This window comes from Sminthopsis crassicaudata, chromosome 2 (genome assembly GCF_048593235.1).
Source record: "Sminthopsis crassicaudata isolate SCR6 chromosome 2, ASM4859323v1, whole genome shotgun sequence".
NCBI classification, from domain to species: Eukaryota; Metazoa; Chordata; class Mammalia; order Dasyuromorphia; family Dasyuridae; genus Sminthopsis; species Sminthopsis crassicaudata.
In genome coordinates this window covers 651717405-651728273 of record NC_133618.1, presented here as the reverse complement: position 1 = coordinate 651728273, position 10869 = coordinate 651717405, and positions in this window count along the sequence as shown.

Below are 10869 nucleotides of genomic sequence, written 5' to 3'. Positions count from 1 at the left end.
GAATTGTCTTAGATTATCATACTCTGAGAAGAAGTAAGTCTATCAAAGTTGATCATAGCACAATGTTGGCTAAAAACCATTCTGAAAAAAACCTTTATACAAGACTTTCCCATTGCACATGAAGCATGCAGACAGGAGAAGAAAAAAGCTGACAAAATTGGACAAAAGCAAAGCCTTATTTTCTCAGAGGAGAACAATTCAGTTCTGACTACTATATAATTAAGAAAAAAAAAAGTAGTGAGGTTATGTTCCCACAGTTTAAAAACATTTCAGTTACAAGACTGGAGTTCCACAAACACCAGCAATTCCGATGTTTAACCATGAACTCCTAGAGTTAGCTTGACTCATAGGTGGAGTAGGTAGACCTTGACACAGTGTGATAGTTTTTAAATGGGGAGAGAAGGTTTTCCTAGTGTTCCTGAAACCTTCCCATTCCAACCCTGGCAGCTGATTAATTTTTGCCTTGGTTTTATTCATTTACTAAGTGGGAATATTTACCTCACAGAAGGGTTAATGAAGATTAAGTAAAATAAATTAATAAATAATTTGATAAGTAGGCTATGATGAAAACTAAGGGGCATGTATTACCGGTAACTCCTAGGGTCACTTTTGGGTTCCTGGGTGACTTGTTTTCTAAGCACATCATAGACTAGACTACATATTGCTCCTCCCTTTCTTTCTATCTTCTGTCCACTGAAGTTGGAGCTGAAGTCTCCCAGCTCCCAATGATAGAATATTAGCCATTCATTCATTCCTTCATTCAATAAACATGTATTAAAGTACTTAACAGAAGAGGAAGGAATCTTAGAGATTACTTAATTGAAGCCATCCCCATTTTAGAGAAGCAAAATTGGAGCTCAGAGGAGTGATTTACCCAAGTTTACACAGCAAATTAATGGCAGGACCAGGATTAGAATGGTTTCTCTGATTTTATAGTTGAGAAAATTGAGGCAAACAAGGTTAAGTGGCCTGCCCAGGGTCACACAGCTAGTTAGAGTCTGAGATCACATTTGACCTCAGGTGCTCCTGATTCCAGGGCTAGCACTCTATCCACTGAACCATTTAGCTGCCCTTCCTGAAGATTAGAAACTATTTTTATTTTTACTGTTGAATATCCAGAGTCTTTCACAGTGTCTGGCATATGGTAGATGCCAGATCTATAAGTAACTGTTTTGATATCCTGGGAAGTCACTCAAAAGGCCCTCAACTAAACCTAGAATTTCATGATATGAAAATAATGCAAAAAAATTAAGGCAAATTCAGTTAAGTGTAAAAAGGAATTTATTTCTATGACAGTTTACAGATGAGTGTTATTAACAATGAGCTGTGCTGAGGGCTTCCTCTTATTTATAAAGTGCTTTTTAATTAGGTGAATGTAAGCAGCTGAATGAATACAGGTGTTCTATTTTTTTAACCTTTTAAATATCAGAGATGTTTTTTCTGTAGAGATATGGCGGATAATTTCCAATATTTGAAGGGCTGCCCTGTGGCAGAGCGACCAGCCTTGGTTTGGAAGGGCAGAACATGGAGCAGTGGGAAAGGAGCTAGATTTGGAGTCAGAGAACTTGTCTTTGGATCCTTGTCACTGAAAGGCTTTAAGGGGAGGATGAATAACCACTTGTGAACAGGGATTCAGTCTATGGTAATGGTTAGGACCCCTTCCAGTCTTGAGCTTCTATAATTTACTATCAACAGAAATGGCTGTAAAATACATTGGAACTGAAAAAGCACAATACACACAAAGATGGTGCAAGAGAAGATTTTTGAGACAATGTAAAACTCAGATGTATTCTCATCACATGATGCTTCCCCCTACCCCCCAGTCCCCTTTTCTCCTGTTCAAAGTCACCACCTCATTCTCTAAGAAGCACCATCAAGATTCCTCTATCTGATTCTGGCTACTTGTCTCCAGTTAGGTAAGGCAACCATTGTTGTGTTTCTGACTTTCTGTGAAATATGAGCTCCTTTTGCAGTTGAACTACATGCAGGGCCATATGGCCCATGAATTCTCTGGGGTCTTGCCCCCCATCCCTTATCGGGTTCTGGTTCTGGATGCCAAAGAATCCATCCCTTTGGATTTAGATGGAGCATCTATGAATTGTTTGTGTATTTCTAGGAAAGCATTCACTCACCCCCTCTTCTGGATCCAATTAATCTGTATCTGTCTCTGGGCAAAAGGAAGGAACCAAGAAACTGAGTGCTAGGGATGGTAAGGATAACTAGGTAGCACAAAGATAGAGTGTTAGACCTGGAGTCAGGAAGATCTGAGTGCAGATGTAGACTTTGACACAGCAGCTGTGTGACCCTGGGCAGGTCCCTTAACTCTGTTTCTTCATCTGTGAAATGAGTTCGAGAGGGAAATAGCAAACTGCTTCACTAATTTTGAGGAGAAAATCCCAAATGGGCTCAGGAAGGGTCAGAAAGTACAAAGGGATGGTAGGTGCCTCTGGACATCCGCAGTGCCTTTTATTTCTATTTTCCAAGTATAAAGTTAAAAAAAAAAGCAATCAGAACAAAATGATAAATGAGAAGCAGTATGATGTAGATTAAAGTTAGCATCAAGGGGCCAGAGTTAAAATTTTACCTTAGAACCTCTTGCTATGTAATCATGTTAAGCCACTTCATCTTGAAGAACCTCAGTTTCCTTACCTGTAAAATGTAGATAATAACTCTTATAGAACCAATCTCACAGATTTATGAAGTAGAAAGTGCTTTGCAAACTCTAAGCCAAAAATGTTATTAAAGTACTCTGTTACCTTCAAACACTATAGTGATAATCCTAAAGCACTATACAAATGATTTTTATCTCAGAGAAAAGTCATTAAATTTCATGTAAATATCTTCCTATTTTATGTGGGAAAATGATGCTATTTCAGTCCCTGACATTAATCACTGGGGATTATTATTATCACAATCTTTAAAAAAATGCAGCAATCCACCCCTGGCTCATGCTTGGTCATATTGATTCTTTCCTCTTGCCCTTTGCTAGCTTAGTTTCAATACTATTACAATTGTATCCAGAGCCAGTCACTCGCCATCTTTATGGCCTTCTTTGTTTTTCTCTTTTCACCAAAGCAAAAGATTAAAAAGAAAGTTCTTTCTTTTTTCCCTCAATATTATTTTTTATTTTTTCAATTACATGTAAAGAAAGTTTTCAACATTCATTTTTGTAAGATTCTGAATTCCAATTTTTTTCAGCCTCCCTCCCTTACCTCTCCCTTCCCCAAGACAGTAAGCAATCTAATGTAGGTTATACAAATACAATCATTTTAAACATATTTCCATATTAGTCCTGTTGTAAAAGAAAAATCAGAACAAAGGGGAAAAACATGACAAAGAAAAAGCAAACAAACAAAAAAAGAGATGAAAATGTGTTTTGATCTGCATTCAGTCTCTCTCTCTCTGGATATAAATGGCATTTTCCATACCAAGTCTATTGGAATTGTCTTGGATCACTGCATTACTGAGAAGAGCCAACGCTATCATAGCTAATCCTGATCCTCACATAATCTTGCTGTTGCTATGTACAATGTTGTCCTGGTTCTGCTCACTTCAGTCGGCATCAGTTCATGGAAGTCTTTCCAAGCTTTTCTATAAATAAGCCTGCTCATAATGTCTAATAGAACAAAAATATTCTGTTACATTCATATGCCAAAACATATTCAGCCATTCTCCAGCTTATGGCATCCACTCAATTTCCAATTTTACCATCACAAAAACAGCTACTACAAACACAAAATACTCCTTTCCACCCCAGTCAATCCATTTGTTGCTACCATGTGCAAAAGGGAACTACACACACAATAGATGGGAGAAAAAATTACCAAATAGCTCAAACTGCATCAAAAATTTTTGGGGAAAAAAAAAACTATGATTGTTTTTCCCCTTCAATGTTGTTACTGCTAAAATGGAGATGGGAGCATCTCTGAGCTATGATCTGATAAAGAGTTAAAGAGTTCACCCATTCTCATCAATAGCTTCTCCTAATCTGAGCAACTGAGGCCAGAGTGCTGGCTCTCTTTTGCTGTTCACCAGTAGATCAATACAGCCCCATTCGGGATCCCAGCTTTCTGAAAAAAAAACGGTCCTTCAACAATGAAGAAGAAAGGGCACTGGCTTTGGAGTGTCTGTGTTTGGGGCAAATTGGAGGAGTGATAGCAGCAGTAGGGATAGCAGATAATTTGATAGGAAATGAAGTTGTGCTGGGGAAAAGGGGGCTGTTTAGTCCTCATATATGAAGGTGTTCGGAGATAGACTGATAGAAACTAGATTGATGGATAGATAGATGAGTGAGTGTGACAGAGAGAATGAAAGACAGAGACAGAGAGACTCAGAGAAAGAGAGAAACAAAGAGAAACAGAGACAGAGATGGAGAGACAGTGAGGCAGAAAGACAAAGAGACAGAGACAGAGACAGAAATGGAGACAGACACACACAGACACAGAGACAGAGAGAGACAAAAAAGAAATAGAGACAGAGAGAGATAGAGATGGAGACAGACACACAGATTCGGAAAGAGACACAGAAAGACAGAGACAGGGATAGACACACAGAGAGACAGAGACAGATGGAGAGAGAGAGAGACAGAGACAGACACATACAGAGACACAGAGAGAGAGACAGAGACAGAGGGGGGAGAGATCCAGCAAGTATTTACAACTATATCCAGCACTGTGCTAATTCCCTTTATCCTGTTGCTGGCATTTATTATTTTTTAAACAGAGGCTGGAATAGGGAAGTCCTCAGTCAATTTCTTAGTTATTCAGCGATCCGCATGGAGGACGAACAATGGCTGTGAGGCACTTGCTCTGTTTAAATCTCTCCTTCCGCCTCCCTTTCTCCCCAGAGCCATCCCTGGCACCTCAGCACGAAGCCTGTGGTCCGGGCAGGTCACTCGCTGCAGCTGACTGCCATGTCCTTGATAGACAAGGTGAGGGAGGAAAGGGAGGAAGAGAAATGCTTCAATGCAGAGAAAAAGCAGGAGCTCCTACGGGCTTTGCGGCCTACTCTGATTTATGCCTCCTTCTCCCCGGCCTCATTGTATTTATTCCAGCATTTTATTCGGTGATCTCCAGAGCACAACATTTCATTTGCAGGAGAAGTTTAAGGAGAGCAGGGAAAACAATCCCCTGAATCTCTCTTAAAGCCTCAGACCAGGCCCAAGACAGCACAACACACACTAACACTTGCCTTGACAGGCACCAGCAGCTGCCTAAGTGGCGGGATATTAGGGAGGCTGGGAAGGCTCCCCAGGCGGAAGAAAACTTCCCCAACACCCCTCGCTTCTTTCCTTGGAAAAGCTGGGGATGCTCGGGAAAGAAAATGATACGTGATGGCAGGATGATCTTTGCTCTTTGCACTGATTTTTTTTTTTTATTAAAAAAAAAAAACAAAAAACCTGGGAAGGTATTGGGTGAGAGTGGAGGGGGTATATAAAGCAATGATTGTGTTTTAAAACACCAAATGACATCAATGGACTTTAATTTGAAAGGAAAGGGAGGAAAGGAAGACAGGAAGGAAGGAGGGAGGAAGAGAAGGAAAGAAGAAAGGAAGGAGGGAGGAAAAGAAGGAAAGAAGCAAAGAAAAGGAAGAAGGGAAGGAGAGAGGAAGAGAAAAAAGGAGGAAGGAATGGGAGTGTTTAAAAAGAAACAAATGTCCTCAGTTCATTTTAATGTGAAGGGGGAGGGAGGGAAGGAAGTCAGGCAGAAAGGAAGGAGGGAAGAAGAGGAAAAGGAAAAGGAGGAAGGAGGGGGATGGTATATAAAGTAGTGACTTTAACAAAACAAATGTCATCAATTGACTTTAATTTGAAAGAGAAGGAGAGAAGGAAGGAAGGAAGGAAGGAAGGAAGGAAGGAAGGAAGGAAGGAAGGAAGGAAGGAAGGAAGGAAGGAAGGAAGGAAGGAAGGAAGGAAGGAAGGAAGGAAGGAAGGAAGGAAGGAAGGAAGGAAGGAAGGAAGGAAAAGAGAAAAAGGAGGGAAGGAAGGAAAGGAGAGAGGAAGAAAGGAAGGAGAGAGGGAGAGAGAGAAAAGGGAAGAAGGAAGGAATGGGAGTGGTATATAATAGCGATTACTGTGTTTTAAAAGAAGCAAATGTCCTCAGTTCATTTTAATGTGAAGGGGGAGGGAGGGAAGGAAGGCAGGCAGAAAGGAAAGAGAGAGGAAGAAAAGGAGGAAGGAGTGAAGATGGTATATAAAGTAATGGCTGTGTTTTTTAAAAATGTCATCAACTGACTTTAATTTGAAGAGCTGAGGAAGGGAAGCAAAGAAGAAGAGAGATGAAGGAATCAGGGAAAGGAGGGAGGAAGAAAGAGGGAGAAAAGGGAAGAAGGAAGGAAGTTCTCTTTTCACTGACTTGATTATTAAGAAACCATAAAATCTGAGCTGGAAGAAGCTTTCTTCTACCTCAGCCCCTCACAAGCAAGTTATGGTATATAGGTGTGATGGAAAGGGCACTGGTTCTGAAGCCAGAAGCCCCGGATTCAGATCCTATCTCTGACACACTCTGTGTGATCTTGACAAATCACTTTCCTAAGGGGCAGCTAGGTGGTGCAGTGGATAGAGCACCAGCCTTGAATTCAGGAGAACCCAAGTTCAAATTTGGTCTCAGACACTTAACACTTCCTAGCTGTGTGACCCTGGGCAAGTCACTTAACCCCAGCCTCAGGAAAAGAAAAAATAAATAAATTTTAAAAAAAATCATGACAAATCACTTTCCTTATCATTAAAATAAGAAACCTTTGAGGTCTTTTCACTGTCCAATGGCAGAAAATTCACTGGTTCTCTGCCATTTGAGAGCATTCAGTAAAGCCAAGTAAAATGGAGCATCAGAGAAACCGCTATTGCCATTGAAGAAGGCTACATGGAGGAGGAGGAGCGCACAAACTTGGAGCTTTCCGTTTGAGCACTGGTTCATTTCCATTCTGTCCTACCCCCCAGTGTTCTCCTGTGGCCCACTGGATGTCCAGGTCCTTCCTCCTCCCCCCTGCAATGTCCCACCTTTGCTCTGACTTCTCCCCTCCCTCCAGACAATCATCACTCCTGGCCCATTCTTGTCTCTTTTGTGTTTCCTATAGCCTTGGTCTCTCTGTAATCCATCATAATTACTTCTCAGCACAGTGCCCAGAACTGTCTAGGTGTCCTTGGTGGTGGATAGAATGCCCAGGGAGCTGGCAATTTTCTTGAGCAGCATTTCTCTCTCCCTTGGAAGCTGGGTAACTTCAATGACACTTTCAAAGCTATGAAAACATCTTTGTAAACTCCCATAAAGATCCTTTTACTTAAAATTCTATATTCCAGTTTTCATTCCTGCTTGATGCTATAACAAATCTGATTTTATCTTGTTAAAATTCTGATTGTGCTTTGTATATTTTAATATGTTGTTATTTCAATACGTTGACTTTACATAATCTAGATTTCCCCTTTTCACCCCCTTACTCTGCCCTCACCCCAAAAACTCTCTTCTACAATAAAGAATGCTTTTTTTTAAGATTAGAAAAGAGAAAAAACCCAGTAAGACCAATCAATATGTAGAAAAAACCATTTGTAAATATATGCAATATTCTATACCTGCGGATTTCTCACCTCTTCAAAGAAAACAGGGGAAATATCTCCCCATATCTTTTCTGGGGCCATAGTTATTTGCATTTTGGCAACATTTACTTTCAGTGGTTTTGTGTGTGGTCCTTTACATTACCATGCTGTAGTCATTGGGTTTGTGCTCTGCTTTCTCCACTCTGCATCCATTCATGTAAGCCTTCTTTGTATTCATCATATTCAGTGTCTCTCACAGCACAGTAATGTTCCATTCCATTCCAATACTCCAATTTATTTAAACCATTCCCCAGTCTAGGGAAATCTACTTTCTAGTTCTTTGCTACTGCAAAAAGCACTGCTATCCATATTTTGGTAAATATGAAGCCTGACTTTTTATCCAGGAACTCCTTGTGGGAAATGCCTCCGAATAGAATTTTGGATCAAAAGGACATTTTGATCACTTCATTTGCATAATTCCGGTTGCTTTTCCAAATGGCAGTAGGAATTCATAGCTCAACCTATCTGCCTATCTTCTCATCACCCCTCCCTCATCCATTATTCCCATTTTTGTCAACATTGTAAATCTATTGCGAATGAGGTGAAATCAAGATTGTTTCAATTTCCATTTTCTTAATGTTTTGTGAACGTTCTTTCACAAGTGACAGCTGTCATATTTTTAGTTGATCGATTACACTCACCAAGTAATCGCAACCTGTCATTGGAGGAAACATAGACTAATGGGTGAAGCTGGATTTGGAAGGAGGAAAGTCTGGGTTTGAATCCTGCCCCAGACTCAAACTGCATGACTCTGAGGAAGTCTTTTTATATCTCTAAACCTTTGTTTCCTCATCTGCAAAATGGGGATAATACTAATATCTCCCTCATAGGATTGTTGTATAAGATAATGAATGTAAAAATTTGCAAATTTTAAAGCTGTTATATAAATGTCAGTTATTATTATTATCCCCTTCTCCAGCTCCACATCCTTTTTTGGGGAGAAGGGAAAGAAGGGAAACAAAGTCCAGGTCACATGGCTAGTAAATATCTGAGGTCAAATTTGAATTCAGGTCCTTTTAACTCCAGAATTGGTGCTCTATCTATTCACCACCCAGCTGCCTGTTCATATCCTTCTATATTACAGACTTTCTGAGCATGGAGCCTCAGTACCAAACATTGGATTGCAAGTTTACAGGAAATCTGGTGGGAGAACTCTAGAGTGATAGTTATTTGTGCTTGGTTCTTGAAAAAGATCATGACATTAGGGAGGGGATGCCATGACATGCAAGTGAATTGGATTTGAGTGAGGGAGGGCTGGGCAAAGTCACCAAACTCACTTTCCCCCCCTGAGCTATCTGGGTGCATTGGATCAAGATGACTGGAGATGACTCTGGATATGGTGGAAGACCTTGGTCTTTTTAAGTTAAGGAGTATCTTTAACTGATAATATTGGTAGAAGGGGAGAGGCACTGAGAAGCTATTCAGTCATTTCTAACTTCAGCAAACAGGGTTAAGGGACTTGCCCAAGGTCACACAGCTTATGTTAGCTGAAGCCCAGAACTAATATCCAATATGCCATCTATCTGCCTCTTGAAAGAAGGACTATCGTTTTTCTTTCTCTGTATCCCCAGCACTTAGCCCAGTGCTGGAATATAGTAAGAATCTAATAAATGCTTATTGGCTGATTATAAATGTCAGTTTGATAGAAAGGCTAACTGAAGACCTACCTATTCCCCTGTTTTCATGTAACTCCCTCACTTAGAACAGGATAGTAACAAGGGGCTCACTAAATTAAGTCAACACAAATAGGACCTGAAAGTCCACTATGAGAGTGGACATGCAAGATATAACCTTACCTGGATGCTTTCTCACCTGCTCTTGAAGTTCCTTAAAGAGCTGATATATATTGGAGGCTACAAATTTTATTTGGGCTGTGGCAATTCTTTGTACCACACCTACTGAATAGGCTGAATCAGATATTATATTTATATCTTCTGGATAATAAGTAAGAGCTTGAACGATTGCATACAATTCATTCTGCTGAGTGGACTGAAAAGGAGTTCTGACCACTCTCTTTATAGTTAAGTCACAATGTTACCTCCTGCTTTTATGACTTTTATACATGCTTTTATGACTACTAATGTGAAAAGTCAGGACACACACACACACACACACACACACATACACATATATATATATATTTAATATATACACATATATGTATGTATATAAGTTCAACATATATAAGTTAAATTTATAGTTCAACTGTGTGATTAATGTCAATTGACTTCATTTATACAGGGATCATGTCAACCAACATAAGCTCATGAGTCAATTTTGTTTTTAGCTGCCCATCTTTTTTGCTGCTACAAGTATAACTATAAGAAATAACTACCATCTTACACTTCTCAGATTGGCTAAGATGACAGGAAAAGATAATGACAAATGTTGGAGGGGATGTGGGAAAACTGGGATACTAATGCATTATTGGTGGAGTTGTGAACTGATCCAACCTCTCTGGAGAGCAATCTGGAACTATGCCCAAAAGGCTACAAAACTGTGCATCCCTTTGATCCAGCAGTGCCATACTGGGTCTGTATCCCAAGGAAATCTTAAAGGAGGGGAAAGGACTCACATGTGCAGAAATATTTGTAGCAGCTCTTTTTGTGGTAGCAAAGAATTGGAAAATGAGTGGATGCCCATCAATTGAGGAATGGCTGAACAAATTATGGTACATGAAGGTAATGGAATATTTTTGTTCTATAAAAAATGATGAACAAGCTAATTTTAGAAAGGCCTGGAGAGACTTATATGAACTAATACTGAGTGAAACAAGCAGAACCAGGAATGCATTATACATAGTAACAGCAAGATTGTGTGCTGAAAGAATTGGTTCTTCTCAGTTTCAGTGATCCAAGCAGTCCCAATAGATTTTGGACAGAAAGTTCCATCTGCATCCAGAAAAAGAACTATGGAGATTGAATGGATGCAAATCAACACATGCTATGTATACTTTTTTTAAATCTCTCCCATGTTTTTTCCCTTTTGCTCTGATTTTTCTCTCCCAACATGATTCACAAAGTAATGTGTATTACAAATAAAGTTACGAAAAGAAAAAAAATAATTTTTGCTGCTTCTGGAATATTAAGAGGTCAGTCTCTGGCCAAGAAACATACTATTAGGTCCTCTAAACCTGGGCCACAAAATGATTGGCAGAAATACAACTAATAGCCTATAATCATAGTAGGATGAGAGGAAGAGGGACAATGAAAGAATTAATTGAAAATGTGAATGGCTCAGTTCTATAGAGTCTCTGTTAAAGCTTATGTCCCGTTGTT